Source organism: Natrix helvetica, assembly GCF_964273705.1.
Source record: "Natrix helvetica genome assembly, chromosome: 2".
Taxonomy (NCBI): Eukaryota; Metazoa; Chordata; class Lepidosauria; order Squamata; family Natricidae; genus Natrix; species Natrix helvetica.
In genome coordinates, this window is record NC_138552.1 from 62,230,164 (window position 1) to 62,249,076 (window position 18,913).

At 40.8% G+C, this 18,913-nt stretch overlaps 1 long non-coding RNA gene across 2 annotated transcripts; it reads left to right on the plus strand.

Annotated features, from left to right (window-relative positions):
• The first annotated feature begins 12,973 nt into the window (after positions 1-12,973).
• LOC309386751 lies at positions 12,974-17,414 on the plus strand. Of its 2 annotated transcripts, none has more exons than XR_014174483.1 (3): positions 12,974-13,061; positions 13,363-13,444; positions 17,161-17,414. It is a non-coding gene; the product is annotated as an uncharacterized lncRNA (long non-coding RNA). The 2 variants fall into 2 exon arrangements; XR_014174484.1 differs by lacking the exon at positions 17,161-17,414 and adding an exon at positions 15,255-15,305.
• The last annotated feature ends 1,499 nt before the right edge of the window (positions 17,415-18,913 follow it).

Here is an 18,913-nt window from a genome sequence, read left to right on the forward strand (position 1 = left end):
AACAGCCAACACCAAACGCAAAGGAGGAAGGCTAACCAACAAAGTTGGATTCAAAAGATAGGAAGGCGTATTTGACATGGGGGGTGGGGAGTTATCAGGGCTGGAGTGCACAGTCTAACTTATTTCCTGCCCCCTCCCTGGACTGAGGCACTGGAGCAACAAGTGCCATGCGTTGAGATCTGAAGCAAGTGTGAGGCTATTCTGCATTTAGCCACCGCTTTACAGAACTTGGGGGGAGGAGGGGACTTAGCATTAACTTTCCCCTTTCAGTGCCTACAGTTCATGGGAGAGCATCAACACTGTCCATAGTTCATGTCTTCCATTTCTAGTGGGGGGAGGGGGAGAGGCTCCTATTCTCAGAGTTGCCTAGGGGCCAAGGACCCCTCTTGTTTGATTTGACATAACTTGTCAGCAGGCAAAAACCAAGCACTTCAAGGAGTTCCAGGGTAGAATTGACTGGCTAACACAGAAATCCCCAGAAGAGCAAGTTCTGAAAAGCTGGAAGACTGCTACACAAGGAAATGGGGTGGACTGTACTCTGAGATCAGATCAGCCTTCCCTTTCCTCCAATGCAAAGGGACCATTGAGCCAGACATCTCCTTTCTGAAAATGCACCTGTCTGTAGTGAATCACACACATACTCTGTTCTTGCTATAACATGCCAGTGATAAAGAAGTAGTTGGACATGCTACTGTTGTGTGTTGCACTAGATAAAACTGAATGGGCCACACACAATTAACTTCTACGAAATAGCTAGAAAAGACTGCTGATGAAACTCCAAGCAACTCTACAGTTCTGCATTCAAAGGATCTCTCTCTCTCTCTCTCTCTCTCTCTCTCTCTCTCTCTCTCTCTCTCTCTCTCTCTCTCTTTCTCTTTCTCTCTCTCTCTCTCTTTCTCTCTCTCTCTCTCCCCCCACCCCACCACATCCAGGCAAGGATTAAAGGACCTACCATAATTAAGAAGCACATTTCTTCTGTGGGCCATTTTATCAAATGAAACTTTTACTGCCTGATGACAGCACCAATGTTACAGCATAGAGAGAGGTCAGAGGGCCAAAGAGAAAGGAAAGCAGATGCTTCCTTCAAGTGCACAAAGGCTTTCAGGGCCTCCCAGGGACATCCCCACATCTGGCACTATTTCCAGTGACCGACCTTTCAAAAAAAACATTTAATCTCTCCACAAGTTCTGGCTTCATACCTTAAGAGGGAATCAGCAAAACTAGAACAAGGCTGCACATGCAAACTTGGGAAAGTGTCCAAGCTCGGTCTCACTTTGCTTCCTCTTTTGCCTGGACTTGTTTTAAACCTTAAATCTGTGGCAAAGTGGGGAACAAATCTTAGGCTGACTTTTGACAGCAGAAAAAGGGAAACGAAATTCAAAGAAACTTTTGATAGCATCCACACACATAACCTTTGTGTGAAAAAGTGGAAAGCAAAGCCTCGGCAAGTTTTGACAGATGGCTAAATATACATGCCCGAGCCATCTGTCAAAACTATCAGCCAACCACAACAGTGTTATTGATGATCAATTGTGCATTAGTTTTATGCATGTAAGAGATGCCACAGATATTATTTTATCACTTTAGCAGATCATGATATCAGAAAACCTGAAAAGCGCTGAAAAACATTCTTAGCCAAATATCCAGGAATCTAGGCAAACATTTCTGGATCGCAAAATTATGGCTCTAACCTAAAATTAGGCAGCTTCCCCCAAATGCTGAGAATCTATTTTTGTCATTTTTTTTTCCAAAAAAGAATAAATTATGGTCCTCTATCCTACAGAAGCAAACCTGAATGTGACTGAAATGATTAGCATACAAGACAGATATAATCACTCTGGTCCCTTTTAAAATGATTTTTTTTATCACACCACAGACACACACACACACACTTCCCCTGTGTTAATTCATTTAATATGTTTTTTTAAAAGAAATACTGAAAGCAATCAAAATGCAATTGAGCCCAACATTTATATTGCTAAACGAGACATTTGTTAAGTGAGTTTTCCCCCATTTTACAACTTTTCGTGTTAAATGAATCCCTGCAGTTGTTAATAACATAGTTGTTAAGCCACTCCAGCTTCCCCATTGACTTTGCTCGTCAGAAGATCCCAAAAGGTCATCATATGAACCTGGGACACAAATATGAGTCAGCTGCCAAGCATGACCATGGGGATGCTATAAGGGTTTGCAAGTGGGAAAAACTGTCATGTTACTTTTTTCAGTGTTATTGTAACTTCGGTCACTAAATGGACTGTTGTAGGTCGAGGACTAGCTGTAATTCTCCAATTAAAGTAAGTTAATACAACAATTAACAGGGTGGTAATAAATAGGAAAGGAATAGAATAGATACCATAGCGATGGCTAACCTTTTCGGCACCTAGTGCCCAAACCAGAACGTGGGTGCATGTGCGCTGGCCAGCTGGTCTTCGCACACGCCTGAGGGCTGGAAACCTGAAGAACAGCTGGCCGGCGCACACGTGACCATTTTCAGATTGTTTTCTGGGCCATTTTCAGGCCATTTTCGGCCTGGTTTTAAGCTGGTTTTAGTCTGGTTCTTGGACGGTTTGGGGCTGTTTTCAGGCCGTTTTCTGGCATTGCAGAATCCGCAAAGACCAGCTGGCCAGCGTGCGTGTGTGTGCCAGAAACCAGGACACCAGCTGGCGACGGCACGCGTGCCCACAGAGCAGACTCTGTGTGCCCACCTCAGGCACGCGTGCCATAGGTTCCCCATCACGGAGATACCATATACCTCTACAATATACCCCTACAACTTTATCAAATAGTGCAAAAGGGAAATGTTCGTGTTGGTTTTAGTGTAGAAATGAAAGTGTAGAAATTAGTATAATTTAAGCTGAAATGGAACAACGTTCAACACAACAAGGAAACCCTAAGCAGGGATTCTAGTACAAATGTACTCATTGGTTACCGATGAGTAATTTCAAATGGAATGTAGATAGACTGTGCCTCCTGCATTTGAAGATGTTTCTGAAAAATTGCTGCATGCTTCACAAGAACATAGCATCTTTCTTCCACCCATTAAAACTGTCCTTCTTTTCTCCTACTTTCACACAAGCCTAGAAAAACATGTGGCTGTTTAGGGAGCCAGTTTAAAGTTAATATATCCTTAATATATTACATACATACATACATACATACATACATACATACATACATACATATATTCTAATATGAATGATGTCAATACTACTGATGTAGATTCACTGTAATGAGTGGAAATTTGTGTTTTGTTTTTTAATTTTAAAAAAAGCTTAATAAAAATTATTTTTTTAAAAAAAAAGTTAATATGTATGTCTTTTAAATTTTATTTATTCAATTTATATGGCCACCAATGGTATATAAATCCATAACCCTGACTGGCTAAAAATAATTAGATACAAATTAAGAACATTCTAAACAAACCAATAAATGACACAGCAGCTGAAACAAAAGACCAATTAATACAATTACTATAAGGGTTCAAACCCCAGATTTGGTAACAAAATCAAGTCTTCAAAACCCCCATGAAAGGCCAGAAGGATCAGGGTAAGTCCAATATGCAGGGTGATGTTTCAGAGAGCAAGCGCCACAACAGAAAATATTTTTTATCTGGATCCTGCCTAGCGGTGGGATTCACCTCCCTTCCCTACCAGTTCGCAAATGTGAATGTACTCACGCATTACGTCAGGTCAGGTGGGCGGAGCCTCCCGCAGCCGCCGCTACCGGTTCACCCAAACCAAAGAGAAGCAGCCGAATACCACTTCTGGTCCTGCCAGATGACACTCCATAAGTATCCAAAGTATGTCTTTCTTGTTGGATATGATAGGAAAAACTACTACGACTGGATAAAGACAGTCTTGCAAGTAACTGAGCCCCAAGTCATGTTGAATGGAACCTGGAAGCATACTAGCAACCAATCAGGGGTGGGTTCCGGCTACTGCTGCTGCCAGTTTTCTTAGGGATGCACTGCACATGCGTGCTATGCGCACATGCACAGTACTAAAAAAATTGCTTCTGCACATGCGCAGAAGCAAAAGCAAGATGGCGGTGCCAACAGCGCTGTCGAGAGAAGCAGTTTGGGGTGTGGCAGGCCGAGTTACTACCTCCTTTGCCGAACCGGTCCAAACCGGTAGGAACCCATCTCTGCAACCAATGCAGCTTGCAGACCTGAAATATCACTTGCAAACAAACACAAATAACTGCCCAAACCCTGGCATTTTGCATTGGCTGAAGCTTTTGAATGCTCTTCAAAGATAACCCCATTTAGAGTGCATTGCAGTAGTCCAATCTGGAGCCTCTCCTGGTCCAGAAAAGGGCACAATGGGCACACAACACATAGGCATGCCATGAATCCAGAAAGATACCAAAATTGCACATAGGATTCACCTGGGGATAGTACAACCTCACCCAGAACTAAAGATGGAAAAAACCCGAGAACTAGGAGGTCTTCAAATCCAGAGCAACTTAGTCTTGCTAGTGTTGATATGAACTCTGTTGTTCCCTGCTATAATGGTATGTGGGAGTGGATGTCAGGAGAAACAGCCACAAAGTAGATAACAAATGACAGCTGAGTCTGCAAGAGGAATGTGGGTATGGCAACCTTCTCAGATGGGACCCTCTCCAGTTTCTAGGACTGTAAAGAGGAGGGGGAAGGTGTGCTCTCAAATTTGCAAGGTTTTGTTAATGTAATCTTACAATAAAAATAGAGCTAGGTTGTGCTTCTTTTCTGGACAACCTCACAAGGCTGACACCCACTTAGACAACCCACAGTCTCCAGATACTAAAGCAGAATCTCCACAGCATCACCTGAACAACCCATAGTGAATGCTATCTACATACTAATAATGCCTCATCCTGAACCCTTGGATGACACCAACCAGAAACTTCATTTAGAATAGATGTTAAACAGAATGTGGGAATATACTGAGTTCTGCAAAAAAAAAAAAAAACCACGAAGCAGGGCTGCAGGTTGAACCTCTCCCCTGCATCAACACCAATTGGAACCAGCTCCAGAAGAAGGAGCACAACGTTGAAAAGGAAAAATAATAATGTTATTATGTCAACTATCATTGGATTCTAAATTACAGAGCAAAGTGGAATATTGTTACAGGAGAAGATTTATCTAGAATTCAGGGGTGTCAAACTGGTGGCCTGCAGGCTGGATACATCATGCGCAGGCCATGCCCACTCCAGCTCCACAAAAAGAAAAAATGTTGCAACACATCACATAATGACAACATGACGCCGTGAGTTTGACACCCATAATGTAGAGCAGTGTTTCTCAAACTTGGCGACTTTAAGTCCTGTGGACTTCAACTCCCAGAAGCTATGCTGGCTGGGGAATTCTGGGAGTTGAAGTCCACAGGACTTAAAGTCGCCAAGTTTGAGAAACACTGATGTAGAGCAATGCTATTCAACTTGGCAACTTTAAGATGAGTGGATTTCAGGAAATATGGCTGGCTGAGGAATTCTGGGAGTTGAAGTCCACTCATCTTACAGTTGCCAAGGTTGAGACACACTGTAGAAAATTGGATTCCCAATATAAACAGACAATTACTTGTTAATTGGATGGGCTTGTCACTTCCTAAAAATCCCCATTTTTTTCCAGGAGTTGGCCATGCAGAATGGTAAAAAGTGGCTTCCCAATTAAGCAATTAACTTCAAAGAGATTACAGCAGATACTTTAATTATTAGCTTATCATGGTGAGGTTTTTAGCTAATAGCACTGGTAAGAATATGTTACTAAGCCTTGCATCAAATCAATTCAAAGACAGAGAAGGAATTCTGCCTTGAGTTGGTTACAAATGGGGAAATATGTTAGTGGGAGAATCTTTGCCTTGATTCAGTCAAGGACAGAAAGATATCAGTGGAAAATGTTTACTTTGGGACCAGTCTTTTTAGTCTGGTTAGTCAAGGAAGGAAATGGGAAAAAGAAAGGTTTATGGAAACGTTTATTATCCTCTGCAACCCAAATCTCTAAATAATTTACACTTGGATTAATATGTGGATTGGAACGCCCTCATGGCTCAGTAGGTGACATTCTCAAAAGTTTGTGTTGACAATTTTCCCGTTGAACAACTGTGAACAAATCTTTCTTAAGAAAAAAAGCACACAATATGTATAGTTCAGAATGCATAGGAATTTGTATGCCTTTTAAAAGGGCAGAGAAAGAGAAGGGCAACTCCTGAAAATAAATGCCATTTGCCCTCACCGAAACCAAGGAGAGATTAGCCCCACTTGTATGTAAGCACTGTCATGATTCAATTTATGCTGCCTGAGTCAGGCCACATAACAATTTTGGGTGTGTGTATCTAAGATATTCCCATTATCTATAAGCTTTCCATTATGGGAGAATCTCTTTTCTGTGCCCTTTGGGAGAAACTCCAACCAGCCTCTGACATCTCCAGTGGGCAAAAAAAGACAGAAACCTATGGAGAGCGGGTGTTATCTCATGACACTGCTTTACTCCGACCTCCAGGTCAGGGGTCTCCAACCTTGACAGCTTTAAGACTTGTGGACTTCAACTCCCAGAATTCTGGAAGTTAAAGTCCACAAGTCTTAAAGTTGCCAAAGTTGGAAACCCCTGCTCTAGGTTACTGTGAAATGTAGCATGTAAATATGACCCAAGAGCAATATTATTTTCAGAAAAAAAACAAGCACTTGGGATTTCCAAAGGGAAGACAAATGACCAGATATGAAAGCAGCCTTTAATTATGTTTTTCCAACCAAAACAGGTTTCCTTTTCTGGAGTTTTTCTTTTTCTAAAAACAGTTTATTGAAAAAGATCCTAGCTTTCTTTTTATCCTGGATGGTGGTGGTGGGAGTAAAAATTGAAGCACTACTTTTTTGAAACCACCTGTGAGCTCACAAAAAACCCTCAGACTTTAAAGAAATGCACACAGTGGTACTTAACCAATAGAGTCAGACTGTTTTCTGAATCACCACAAGAATAATTTCCCTTCAGTGTTGGGGAGATTACTCAACAGAATTGGCAGCTATGCAAATAAATCTTCACAAAGTTTGATGAGTTAAAAAAAAAAGATTTCAAAGAGGATGTTTGCTTTCAGGAGGAAAAAGCTCAACATGACTGAAAAGTGTAAAATTGCAGGATGTTTTTTTTTTAAATTTATAAAGCTTACTTCTGCATCTAATGCTTGGTCAACTTAAAGGTTTGAATTTGGATCTATTACAATTTTGTGGTGGGGCAAGTTTGGGTATTTTGTTGCGTCTTAACCTCTAAACCTATTCAAAGCTGAAGGCTTGCAGAAATGGAGCAGTTTGGTCAATCTCTCTCTTTTATCATTGCACATTTCATTTTCATTTATTTGGTAAACACTAGTTTATGATTTAGGGACATTCATTGTTCCATTTAAAAGTTGAAAGCTGCTCTCTACTCGCCTGCTGACCTGAGCGTTTGCCTTGGTGTAATGTAAGCATTTTAAACCAAAAACTTGCAGCTTCTAGATGGAAGCGGGACTGTTTGATTTTGAACCCATTGCAATTGGTGGGTCATCTTCAAAACTCTGCATAGATCACATTACAGTAGCCCAACCTAAAAAAGATAAGACATTGGTCATTGTTCCTAGGTCCTCCTGCTCTAGGTAGGATTATAAACTGGCACACCAGCCAAAGCTGGTAAGGGCTACCAAGTCCCAGCCTCCACTGCCTTTCTAGCAGTAGCCATGAGCATAGAACAACCTAAATCACAGACTTGTTCCTTTATGGGAAGTCTTACTCATTCAGAATAAAAACTGGAGCCAAAGGAGAGCCAGAAAGTCTCTCCCCAAATGATACTTCCTATTTTTCAGCTTTTTCTTTCCAATCCAATTCTTCACAGCAACCAAGCCTAATGTCTTGACTTCTGTAGTAACTCCAGCCCAACCCAGGGTGGCTGTGTATACTATCATTAACCTGTCGATACCTAACCCAAACCAGGTCTCTTCAGGGTTTTTAAATCGATATTAAAAAGCAGGAGTGGGAGAAATGAGCCACGTAGAATGATACAAAAATGTAAAACACCCCTCCTCCTCTGCCTTTCAACAGGAATTATCCACTTGGGAAGGAATAGAATGACCCAGGCACAATGCCTCCAATTTCCAGCCCTTACTATAGTTCGGAAGGATATCACAGATGATTCAGATGGTACTGAACTTAGATGACAGCTCTAATAGGATTAGGAAGGTCACATTACCCTCATCTAGGTCCTGTAAAGGCCTTCAGCCAATGTAACTAGTGCTGTTCCGTGTCCATGAACACTCACTAGAAGGAATTCAGATAATCCAGTTCATCTATATCCCTCTGCAGCTGAAGTCCCATCACTTCTCAAGCATCTTCCTTTAAAAAAGCAAAATTAGATGCTCGACAATAGTACAGGTAGTCCTCAACAGTTCATTTAGTGACTGTTCAAAGTTGCAACGGCACTGGGGGAAAAATGATTTATGGCTATTTTTCACACGACCGTTGCAGCATCCCCATGGTCACATGATCAAAATTCACAAGACTTGGCAAATGGTTCATACTTATGACAGTTGCAATGTCCCAGGATTAGGTGATTGGCTTTTGCAACCTTCTGACAAGCCAAGTCAATGGGGAATCCATATTCACTTCACAACCATGTTACCAACTTTAAAAAAATGCAATGACTCACTTAACAATTGTGGCAAGAAAAGTCGTAAAACATTGCAAACTCACTTAACAAATGTTTCACTTAGCAACAAAAATATTGGGTTCCATAGTGGTTGTAACTCGAGGACTACCTGTGATCTAAACTGGCAGGATCCAAAGAGGCCTTCTTTAAGAAGGGATGCAAAATTGTGTCTTTCAAGGAAGCTAACATCGCTTTCTCTCCCAATGAGGAACTGACAGCCTCCCTCACCACTGGCTTCATCCAGCCAGCCATCGGACTAGTTATCGATCTACTTTACAGACAGTTGTGTTCATCCTAGAGATTACTTGATTCACATCTTCAGAATCAACAAGCCAAAAATAATCCCAGGTAATGTTGCAAGACGTTTTTCCACTCATCTCCTCAGAACCTGCCCATGTGGAGTCCAGATCTAAACCAATTTGGGCCATTTTTATCAGCAAGATGCTGCACAAGCATTTACCTCCAGCAAACCAGACACTGAAATCAATCCCAGACGCATCTCCAAGGTATGGCTGACTATTCATCTACAAAGAGCCATGGTTGTTACTTTGGGGTACTGTCTGCTGTGGGAACTCACAAAACCGTCCTCTCCTCTGGGACCGCTGTGACAGGTTGCTTTTCCCTCCCATTTTGCTTGCTCGGAAAAATCGGCACAAAATATCAAAATGAAATGAAAAATGAGGGAGGAAAATAAAAACTTTCCTCCTGCCATGGTTTCACAACCCAGAGAATCGGGAACTCAAACCTATCAAGCTCCACTTTTCAGGTTGACCCATTAAGTAGTTCTACAGCCAGCTGACTTAGCTACTTGGGTGTTTTCAAGAGGAGCAGCCTTTTTTCCCTGCCCTTCTCGTTTTCCATTGTGCAACCACACAGCTATCCCACAATGCACTTATTACAGACTATGCCTATTGAATTTGCCCCATATAAGCTTATGATAATAATTGGATGGCACATAAAGTTTCAGATCAAAACAACTGGCTATAACCAGCTAGTAACGCCCACCAAATGAAACCCACCATTAAATCAGAAAGTAGAGAGAGGATTTTAAACTACATACAGTATTGCCAATGTTTATGTTGTGGTTTGTTGTTTTTGAATAATAATTATCATTGCAGGCAGCCCATGGACTATCAGGTTGACACCCCTGATATAATGAAATATTTTTAAATAGTCTACTTTCTACAGAACGATACATTAGCAGTAAGAAAATGATATAGTTTACAACCTGAAATATGCTTATTTACCAGAGTTAAGATTAAAAAAGAATCTACCCTACAGAATCCTTTTAAATAAAGTTGATTTTTAAATTGTGGCACTTCTTTGTACTTTGCATATGGTTTCCTCCATCACATTTCTTAATATATCCGCAAGCATAAGGGCTAAAATGATTTGTTTCTCTGGGGGGGAAAAATGATGAAAATCGCAGAATGCCTTGAGAACCACATACACTTTAAAGTCTGCGCATAATCAGTCCTTAAAATAAACTGCTTAAAGAAAACTGCATAGCAATGTGTTAAAAATCTAAAATTCCAATTTTCAGTTTACATGGCATTTGTTCATGTATCGCTTATTTCTGCTGCATATCTGCCTTTGTCTTGTACATTGGTACTCGTTGTTGCATACCTTGGTAGTAGATCTTGAGAGTCAATATGGAGGGACATTTCTAGGATTTGATATAATATGGCATGTGATGAGATTGAAAATATTAAAATGTGTAGCGCCAATTCCTTTTCTTCTACACCAATATTTCCCAATCTTGGCAACTTTAAGACCTATGGATTTCAACTACTAGAACATTTAAAGAAGGTGCTGGAGATTCTGTCAGTCTTCAATATATATCTGGAAGATGCATTAATACGTATGCTGAAACTTTTAGCTATTGCTGCTAAGTGGCATTCAAAAAGAAGAAGTAGGATTTTACTTTTCTCCACATTAAATTTCAGTTTGTCAGCTAGGGCCCAGTGCTCAAGTCTGTCAAATTAATGAATAAAGGAGGCATGTTTTGCAATGTCACTTCTAAGCTATCCCAGGAATCTCGCTCTGAAGTCTAAAACTAAATTAAAAGTGTCCATACCTACATTTTAACCTATATACATGTGCATGCACACACAGGACGATATTATTCCACCACTTTAGTAAATAAAGAAGAAATTAAATTCATTTGCACTTTCATGTAATCCTATTTAATTCAACAATTTCATACTCTCAGGCAAAATGCTACTACTTTTTGTTACACGCATTATTTTTTTGTATTAGAAATGTACATAGAATGTAGAGAGATGGGGTTATTATGTTCCTGAAACACAATATATTAATCTGGCATTTATGAAAATAGTACCAAAATGCACTACATCTAGGGGAAATAGTTTGAAAAGATATGGACGCTAGGCAAAACTCAAAACACAATGCAGACATTAGGAAAAGTACATGAAAATCATTTAAATTTTAGCACCAACTTTACAAAACATACAACAGATAATTTCCTAACAAATTAGTTCATTTGGACAAAATAAATTCTGGAGTGGAAAAACAAGAAATTAAGGTCACAGACAGGACTTTCCAGATTTGATCATGCCTACATTGCAGTGGTGGGATTCAAAAATTTTTACTACCAGTTCTGTGGGTGTGGGTTGGTGGGCATGGCAGGGAAGGATATTGTAAAATCTCCATTCCCTCCCGATCAGCTGGGACTTGGGAGACAGAGAATAGATGGGGGCGGGGCCAGTCAGAGGTGGTATTTACCAGTTCTCCAAACTACTCAAAATTTACGCTACCGGATCTCCAGAACCTGCTAAATACCACTTCTGCAACATTGGCTCCAGATCACTTCTATTTCCAATTCAATGGGGTGATTTTAATCCATAGAACTCTACTTGGTTTGGAACCTTAATATCTATATGAAAATTTCTTCCCATGCATTCCTACCTATCTTAAGTTCACACCTGGAGGACCTGCCCTGAATGCCTTTCCATGCTAAAATGAGGTGAGTGGCAATCCAGGAGCAGGTGAATGCCAAATCTTCCTCTTTATTATCCTTTTCCACATCTTTAGTCTTCTAGACAGTCATTGTAACAGTCATTGTTCAGCAACCGCAATTGGGACTGGCAGTTTAGGTGTTAAGTGAAGACTAGACTAGACTAGACTAGACTAGACTAGACTAGAATAGAATAGAATAGAATAGAATAGAATAGAATAGAATAGAATAGAGTTCTTTATTGGCCAAGTGTGATTGGACACACAAGGAAATTGTCTTTGGTGCATATGCTCTCAGTATAAATAAGGAGAATAAAATACATTCATCAAGAATAAAAAGATACAACACTTAGTGATAGTCAAGGCTAATAAGCTATGTAATCGTACTAGTAAACAAATAAAACAATATAAGTTGAAAGATACAAGCAAAAAAAAAGAAGTCACTAAGTGAAACTTCAGCGTTCCTTTGCTTTACAGACCTGTGAAGATCATAAAATTACTTTTTTATCACTATCTTAACTGAATGGTCACTAAACAAAGCAGTCACTATTCAAGGATGTCTTACCTTGCTGGGACGTTTTTATGATGTTCGTGTCTTTTACTCTATTATTGTTTCGCCTGTTTTATTGTTTGCATTGTTTTGTCCATTTCCTCCTAAGTTTTAATACATATTTTTTATCAATTGTTGTAATTTACTGTTTAATTGTGGCCTTTGATAAACCACTTTGCAATTTGACATGAGGAGCAAATGCTTTAAAAAAACAATACATAGACATAAAACTTTAGGCTAAAAGACCAGATTTATGTTTTGTATTTCTTTTGTACTTTTTTGTGTCATTTTTGTATTTTTCTACTTCTCTTCTAAAGCTTTAGGTTTTTTTCGAACTTGGTGATTTTCAAACGTGTGGACTTCACCTCTCAGAATTCCCCAGCCAGCATGTATATTGAAGTTGTCAAGTCTGAAAAATACCATTTTAGGCTGAATTCATGCTTCTGAATCCTTTAGGGAATTTCTATCATTCTTACCGTTGCTCTCCTGTACGCTATGATTTAAATTTTAAAGCTCAGTATTTTTCTAAATTCCCCGCAGTTATCTCCCTTAACTTTGAATGCTTTTGTTTTGTCTGCAATTACTTTTAATAAAAAATGGACTTCAAAACTGATAGAAATAAATGTATTTCTCTTTATCCCTTTCTTATTCAACTGATTTATGCTGAAACAGAAGGTATGTGCTGAAATGGAGCAACTGCTAAAAATAAAATCATAAAGGATTCAATATTAACCAATGGTAAGGTCATCAGGAAATGGTTCCTCTTAATTAAGAAATGGCCAATTGCCATGCTGAATCTTGGAAAAAGCCACAGGAACCACATGGCTACTTAAAAGAAAAGAAGCTACTGAAGAGAAAAAAGGAGAGAGGATGTGGTTTCTACTTAAGGTGGGGGGGATGGAGACAAGAAAGCAAGCAGTTTATTTGTGGGGAGGGGGCAAGGCATGTTCTTCAAAGACTTTTGGCATCTATAATATATATATTTTAAGTGGGTTGCATGCACAGCAGTTTGTTATTACTGGAAGTTACTGCTTATCCTGAAGTTACTTTTGAAATATTTTATTTTCTTCCCAATTTTTTTTTTTTTGCAACCCACTTAAACTACTTCCTTTCATCTCCTTGGCCTGCCTTCCAAAATTCTGCTTCTTAAAGAACATTTTCTGTCTCCCTTTGCTGTTGTTCGTTTCAGGTACTCCACCCAAAAAGCACATTCTGCATGGAAAGTAGCACAGAGGCTGGACCTCGAAATGTAGGTCACCTGATGGGGAAAAGTAAGTTGTCCTCCACTTTAATGGCCAAAAATTTTATCGGTTGTTCTTCTTACTGGATACTCACTGACAGATGCAGTTTTAAGTAGGGAAATGGGGCTGCATGTTAAAAATAACATGTTGAAATACAACGGCAGTACGCAGCTGCTTAAATATTTAGCTAGTGAGAGATAGCACAAGCATGTTCCAAATGTTTGTAAGTCTTCAGAAAGAGGGTGGCATTTTTCAGCAGCAGCAAGGCTGGATGTCTTTAATGCTTTCTTGGGGAGCATTGGTGTTCTCCGATTAAGAAGAAAACAACCAGACCCTTTTTTTTTTTCAAACCCCACAGTTGCTCTTGAATCAGCTGCATTGCAAGCAATGTCATCATAGGTGCATTCCAGGAAAGCTGTGGGGATTTTTTTTTCCTGAAACCAGATTGACAAGGCCTTGGAAGCCTGTAATTATGCTGCAATCCTATGCTAAGACGCAAACAAGAGCATAGCTGCAGGTTTCTAGGAAGGGTTACGGTTTTCTGGTGATTTATGACCAAGTTAGTTTCATCAAGTTGGAGGCTCTCCACTTTGCCTTCAATGTCCATGCATTACACTAGTCAAAAGTAAAAGGGTAGCTGTGTGAAAGAATGATGTCCCGGAGGTAACAACTGATGAATAAACAGAAGTGCTCCTCTTGCTGTCTGCCGAAATTCAGACACCCAGAATGCAATTCCCTACCCAGGCATGGCTTCATAGAAGAGGTAACTGCTACCCTTCAGCAATTTCAATACATATGAACTGTAGAGGGCTAAATGGAAAAGCTGTAAACAAGTTTTCCTTTCTTTTTTTTACACTAGTAAAAACCTTGTCCGTGTTTCTTTTGGGACAACCTTTGCAAGGTCATTACTGTTCCTCCCCAAGGCAGAAGGTACAATTCAAACAAGCAATTTCTTCCCTCATTTTTCATCCTACCAAGTGGATACTACTACTGTAGAAAGCTGGATCCCATTCTGATGTCTTCCTAAGTTGCAACCAAACACAATATCGTTTAAGATTAAAATAAGAGTGTCCAGCCTTGGCAACTTTAAGACCTGTGGACTTCAACGCCCAGAATTCCCCAGCCATGCTCAGCTAGAAACCTGAGAATATGTTGAGAATATGAGCAAGACCTCCCTGCTGTAAAAGGGAGGTCTTGCTCATAAAGCCACGGGAGATCTATCTGAGTACAAAATACGGAAAGCTATACAAATGCTTCCTATTATCATCGTTTATCTTTCTTCTTGCCACGTGAGCATATTCCCAAATGAGGCACTAGTCCAGTGATGGTGAACCTTTTTAACACCAAGTGTCAAAAAGGGAGCACTTCGTACAGGTATGCACGCTCATCTGGGCCACAAACAGGAAGAGGAGCTGCCCAGGGGGCGTTCATGCGCCAGAAAATAAACTTCCAGTTTCCAGCATGCCAGCAAGTCTTCTGGTTACTGGTGCACATGTGCACGTGCCAATCAGCTGGCTGGAGCGCCTGCTCACACCGGAAAACCGAAGACCAGCTCATCCGGTTTACGGCACTGCTGTGCACAGAACTGCCAGCTGATCGTCACAGGTGCATGCGCGCCAGAAACCCAGAAGAGGAATGGGCAACGCACGCATGCCAGGTGACAAGGCTCCATGTGCCACTTTGGGCAGGTGTGCCATAGGTTCGCCATCATAGCACTAGTCTATAGCCATTCATCATCTTTATCTTTGAGAAAGCTTTTGGAATCCAGGATCAATCTTGCAAATGTAGGAGAGGCTGGAAATTAATTCTATGACAAACTAATTTCTCTGCTTTTTAAAAGAAATTGTTTCTTAATGCAAAACGAAGAGTTTGAAGAGAAGAGTCCAGGAAGTGCAGTAATATTCCCAGACAGCCCCTTTGGAGATCTTGAATGGTTTGCTTTCTATGTAAGGTATTCTGCTATGTTCACTTTCTGCAAAGCTGCCTAATTACCCTTGACTTGGTGTTGCACCAAATGCAGCATGCATGACATGGGCCATGTACCCAAAGGAACTGAGCTTTTGGGTTGGGAGAACACATTTCAGAATTTTTAAGGGAGTAAAACAGAGGCCTGATACTGTTTGAAGACTTAAGGTACACATCTTGCTCCTTAACCACCATCCCAAAATGTAAAAGGAGGCTCAAATATATGACCTCATCCACCCTAGGCCAGGGGTCTCCAACCTTGGCAACTTTAAGACTTGTGGACTTCAATTCCCAGAATTCCTCTGCCAGCTGAGGAATTCTGGGAATTGAAGTCCACAAGTCTTAAAGTTGCCAAGGTTGGAGACCCCTGCTCTAGGCAACCTCTGCAGGCCACAGAAAGGATAATAAGAGAACACTCTTCTTGCACCCATAAGCCTAAAGCAGGGGTGTCCAAACTTGCGAACTTTAAGACTTGTGGACTTCAACTCCCAGAATTCCCCAGCCAGCATGGCTGGCTGGGGAATTCTGGGAGTTGAAGTCCACAAGTCTTAAAGTTCCCAAGTTTGGACACCCCTGGCCTAAAGGGTACAAAGCACATGGGAATGGACGATTGTCCCAATTCACAGCTGAAGCTTCTTGATGAAGCTGGTATCTTCTGGAGCTTTTATGGGGATAGGATTGTGCTTTTCTTTCAAGAGTGCACTGATTCAGCATCAGCTGAACATTTGGGGGAGAGGAATGGCCCAGAAATGTTTTCAGAACATACCAAAGTAGAAAATATTGTGCTGCTTTTCAGTACTAAAGAAATCCTGCTGGAAAAAAGGGCCTTGACTGGAACATTCCATTCTTGAAAACTGTACCATGTAGGGACTGCATGCTTGGGTAGCTGATCAGCAAAGCATCTCTCTGTATCTAACAGCTTCCTGTGCAACGTCATATGCCTTCTGTCACATAGCAGGTTACCGTGACAATGAGTGAATATGAAATAGGCACTGACAGGGCAAGAAAACTCAGAGCTGCTAATCGCTCCCGCACATGATAGGTTTCCAAATGTGCTGAGAAATTTAATTTCCCTAATTGCCAGTTAATGAGAAGCAGAGAGATCACACAGAGGAGGTGCACACAGAGACACATTCACGTAAGAAAAAACACATTCAAAATGAGAACTGAATAACGTCTGTACCTCTCTTTTTCCTACAGGTTGTAATTCTGCATTTCCTGATTTTTCTCAAGCCTTTATAAAAATTACTCTTTCATGATCTTGGCTCTGGGGCTGCCATTGCTCCCCAAAAGAGCGGACATAATCCAGTAATGGCTAACCTTTTTGTCTTCGTGTGCCAAAAGTGTGTGATACCCCGCCCCCATATATATACACCCATAATGCAATGCTTGTGAAATACCCCACCTCAAGCCTCTCCCCCTGAGCATGCACATCTAACAACCCCTGAGGCCGGTTTTGGGCCTAGCAGACCTCTCTTAAGCGTCCTGGGATCCAAAAATGGGGTGTGGGGGGAGCACTAAACCCCCCTACGTCCCCCCTCCCCACGCATGCAAATGCACCCCCCCCCCGCACCCATGCGCACACGTCTCCTGCATGCATGGCAGAGACTGTAAATCAGCTGTACGGCGGAAAGTGCACGCACATGTATGGTGGAGCTCAGATGGGCGACGGCTTGCGTGCCATCTGTGGCACACGTACCTTAGGTTCACCATCACGGACATAATCCATTACAAATATATTAGCAAAGCATTAATTGATTGTCCCTTTCTCCTATAACCAGGAATTAAATCTTCTGCTCCTGCTGGAATCCTCCGAACCAAAATAAACCAGCCAAGGGGCATTCTTTGCTCCCACTCATGACAGATCTGATGTGTGTGGGAGTCTGGAAACAATTTTTTCCTGCACTCTCCTGCCTTTGGAACAGATTACCTTTGAAAGTAAGAATGGCCCGCGCCTAGCCTAATTCTGGAAAATGGTTAAAAATTGTATCTTCTTCAGGGGCTGAACAGTTAGAGAGTGCTGGCTGATGAAGGTTTACCCCAGGTATGGAATATAGGACACCAGTTGAGTGTTATTATAATTGGAGTTTTGTTTGTGGTGTTTTTCATTTAATTGCAGTATGGAAAAACTTGGGAACTGCTTAGAGTTGGGAAGCTGAAGCAGTATGTAAGACCAGGCAATAAACCAAGCAACAAACAAGGGACATGAAAGGAAATCTGATAGTGACTCACTATTTATGAAAACAGGGACTGTTGGGTGTGATGATAATCCAAAGGCCCCATCCAGGCGAACTCTTATTTCCAGTAGCAATGAATCATTGTTCCACTTCTCCTGGAATGTTTGGAAGTTAGACAACACCCTAAACCTTGGTCATGTCCTCAAATTCACATAATGAACTACCTGAAGCTGCTAATTTATGGTTATTTTTCTCCCGTCAAAAACATACATAGAAAGGCCAATGTATTGTCCACAATCTGATATAATTCGCAGTTTTCACATGCTGTAATTGATAAATACCCAGGCTAAAGTATCCATGCTTACATCTCTGTAGTGTTGATTAAGATTTTAAAAAGTCTACATCCTGCTGTCGTGGGCATAGAGCCCATGGTGGCACAGTGGTTAGAATGCCGTATTGCAGGCTAATTCACGGGTCATTGCCAGTTCGATCCCGGCTCAAGGTTGATTCAGCCCTCCATCCTTCTGAGGTTGGTAAAATGAGGACCCAGATTGTTGGGGGCAATATGCTGACTCTGTAAACGGCTTAGGGAGGGCTGTAAAGCACTATGAAGTGGTATATAAGTCTAAGTGTTATTGTTGCATCTAGCAAGCTAATCAGTAGAGTGGCTTTTTCTGTATGCACTGACTCTCCAGTTTTTGGTAGTGGCATCATTAAAATATGGAAGTGAGATGAGAGGACAGGAAATAAACACAGATTTGAACATCAAAAGTCACCAAGGAATGCAGCATTTAAATTGCAACAAAAAGAAACACAGGGAAGTGTTTTAGTTAAAATTGGCTGAAGTGAAGCACAAAATTAAACATGCTTTGGAGAAGAACAGTTTCAGGATCCTGCTTTAGGATTCTACTTCCAAAATATTTAATTGGTGGACAAGTAATAGATGTTACAAAGAAACAATACATCATCTCCCAGGAAACTGAATAGTTCTCATCTAATAGTTCTTGGAAATATTCTGCCTTCGAGCCACTGAAGAGAGGCACATGAGAATAGGCTGGAGGGCAAATACCTTCTTTTACTTAATACAGACCAAGGAGAATATTAAGTTGTTGGTTGCTCCATGTGGAAACTCCACCCTGGAGTTACTGTTGCCGTGTTTTTTTCCTGTAAAGGACTTCCTGTAACTATTGTGTATGAATTTCAAACCACCTGTTGAAGAACAGAGGCCAACGCTAGAATAAAAAGTGAACAACACTCCGCAGTTTTAAAAGCCATATGGCGTTAAATTTAAGACTCTTTCAAATGTTCCTCAGTGAAAGAATAATTTTTGATTGATTGATGAATTGATTGATCTTGT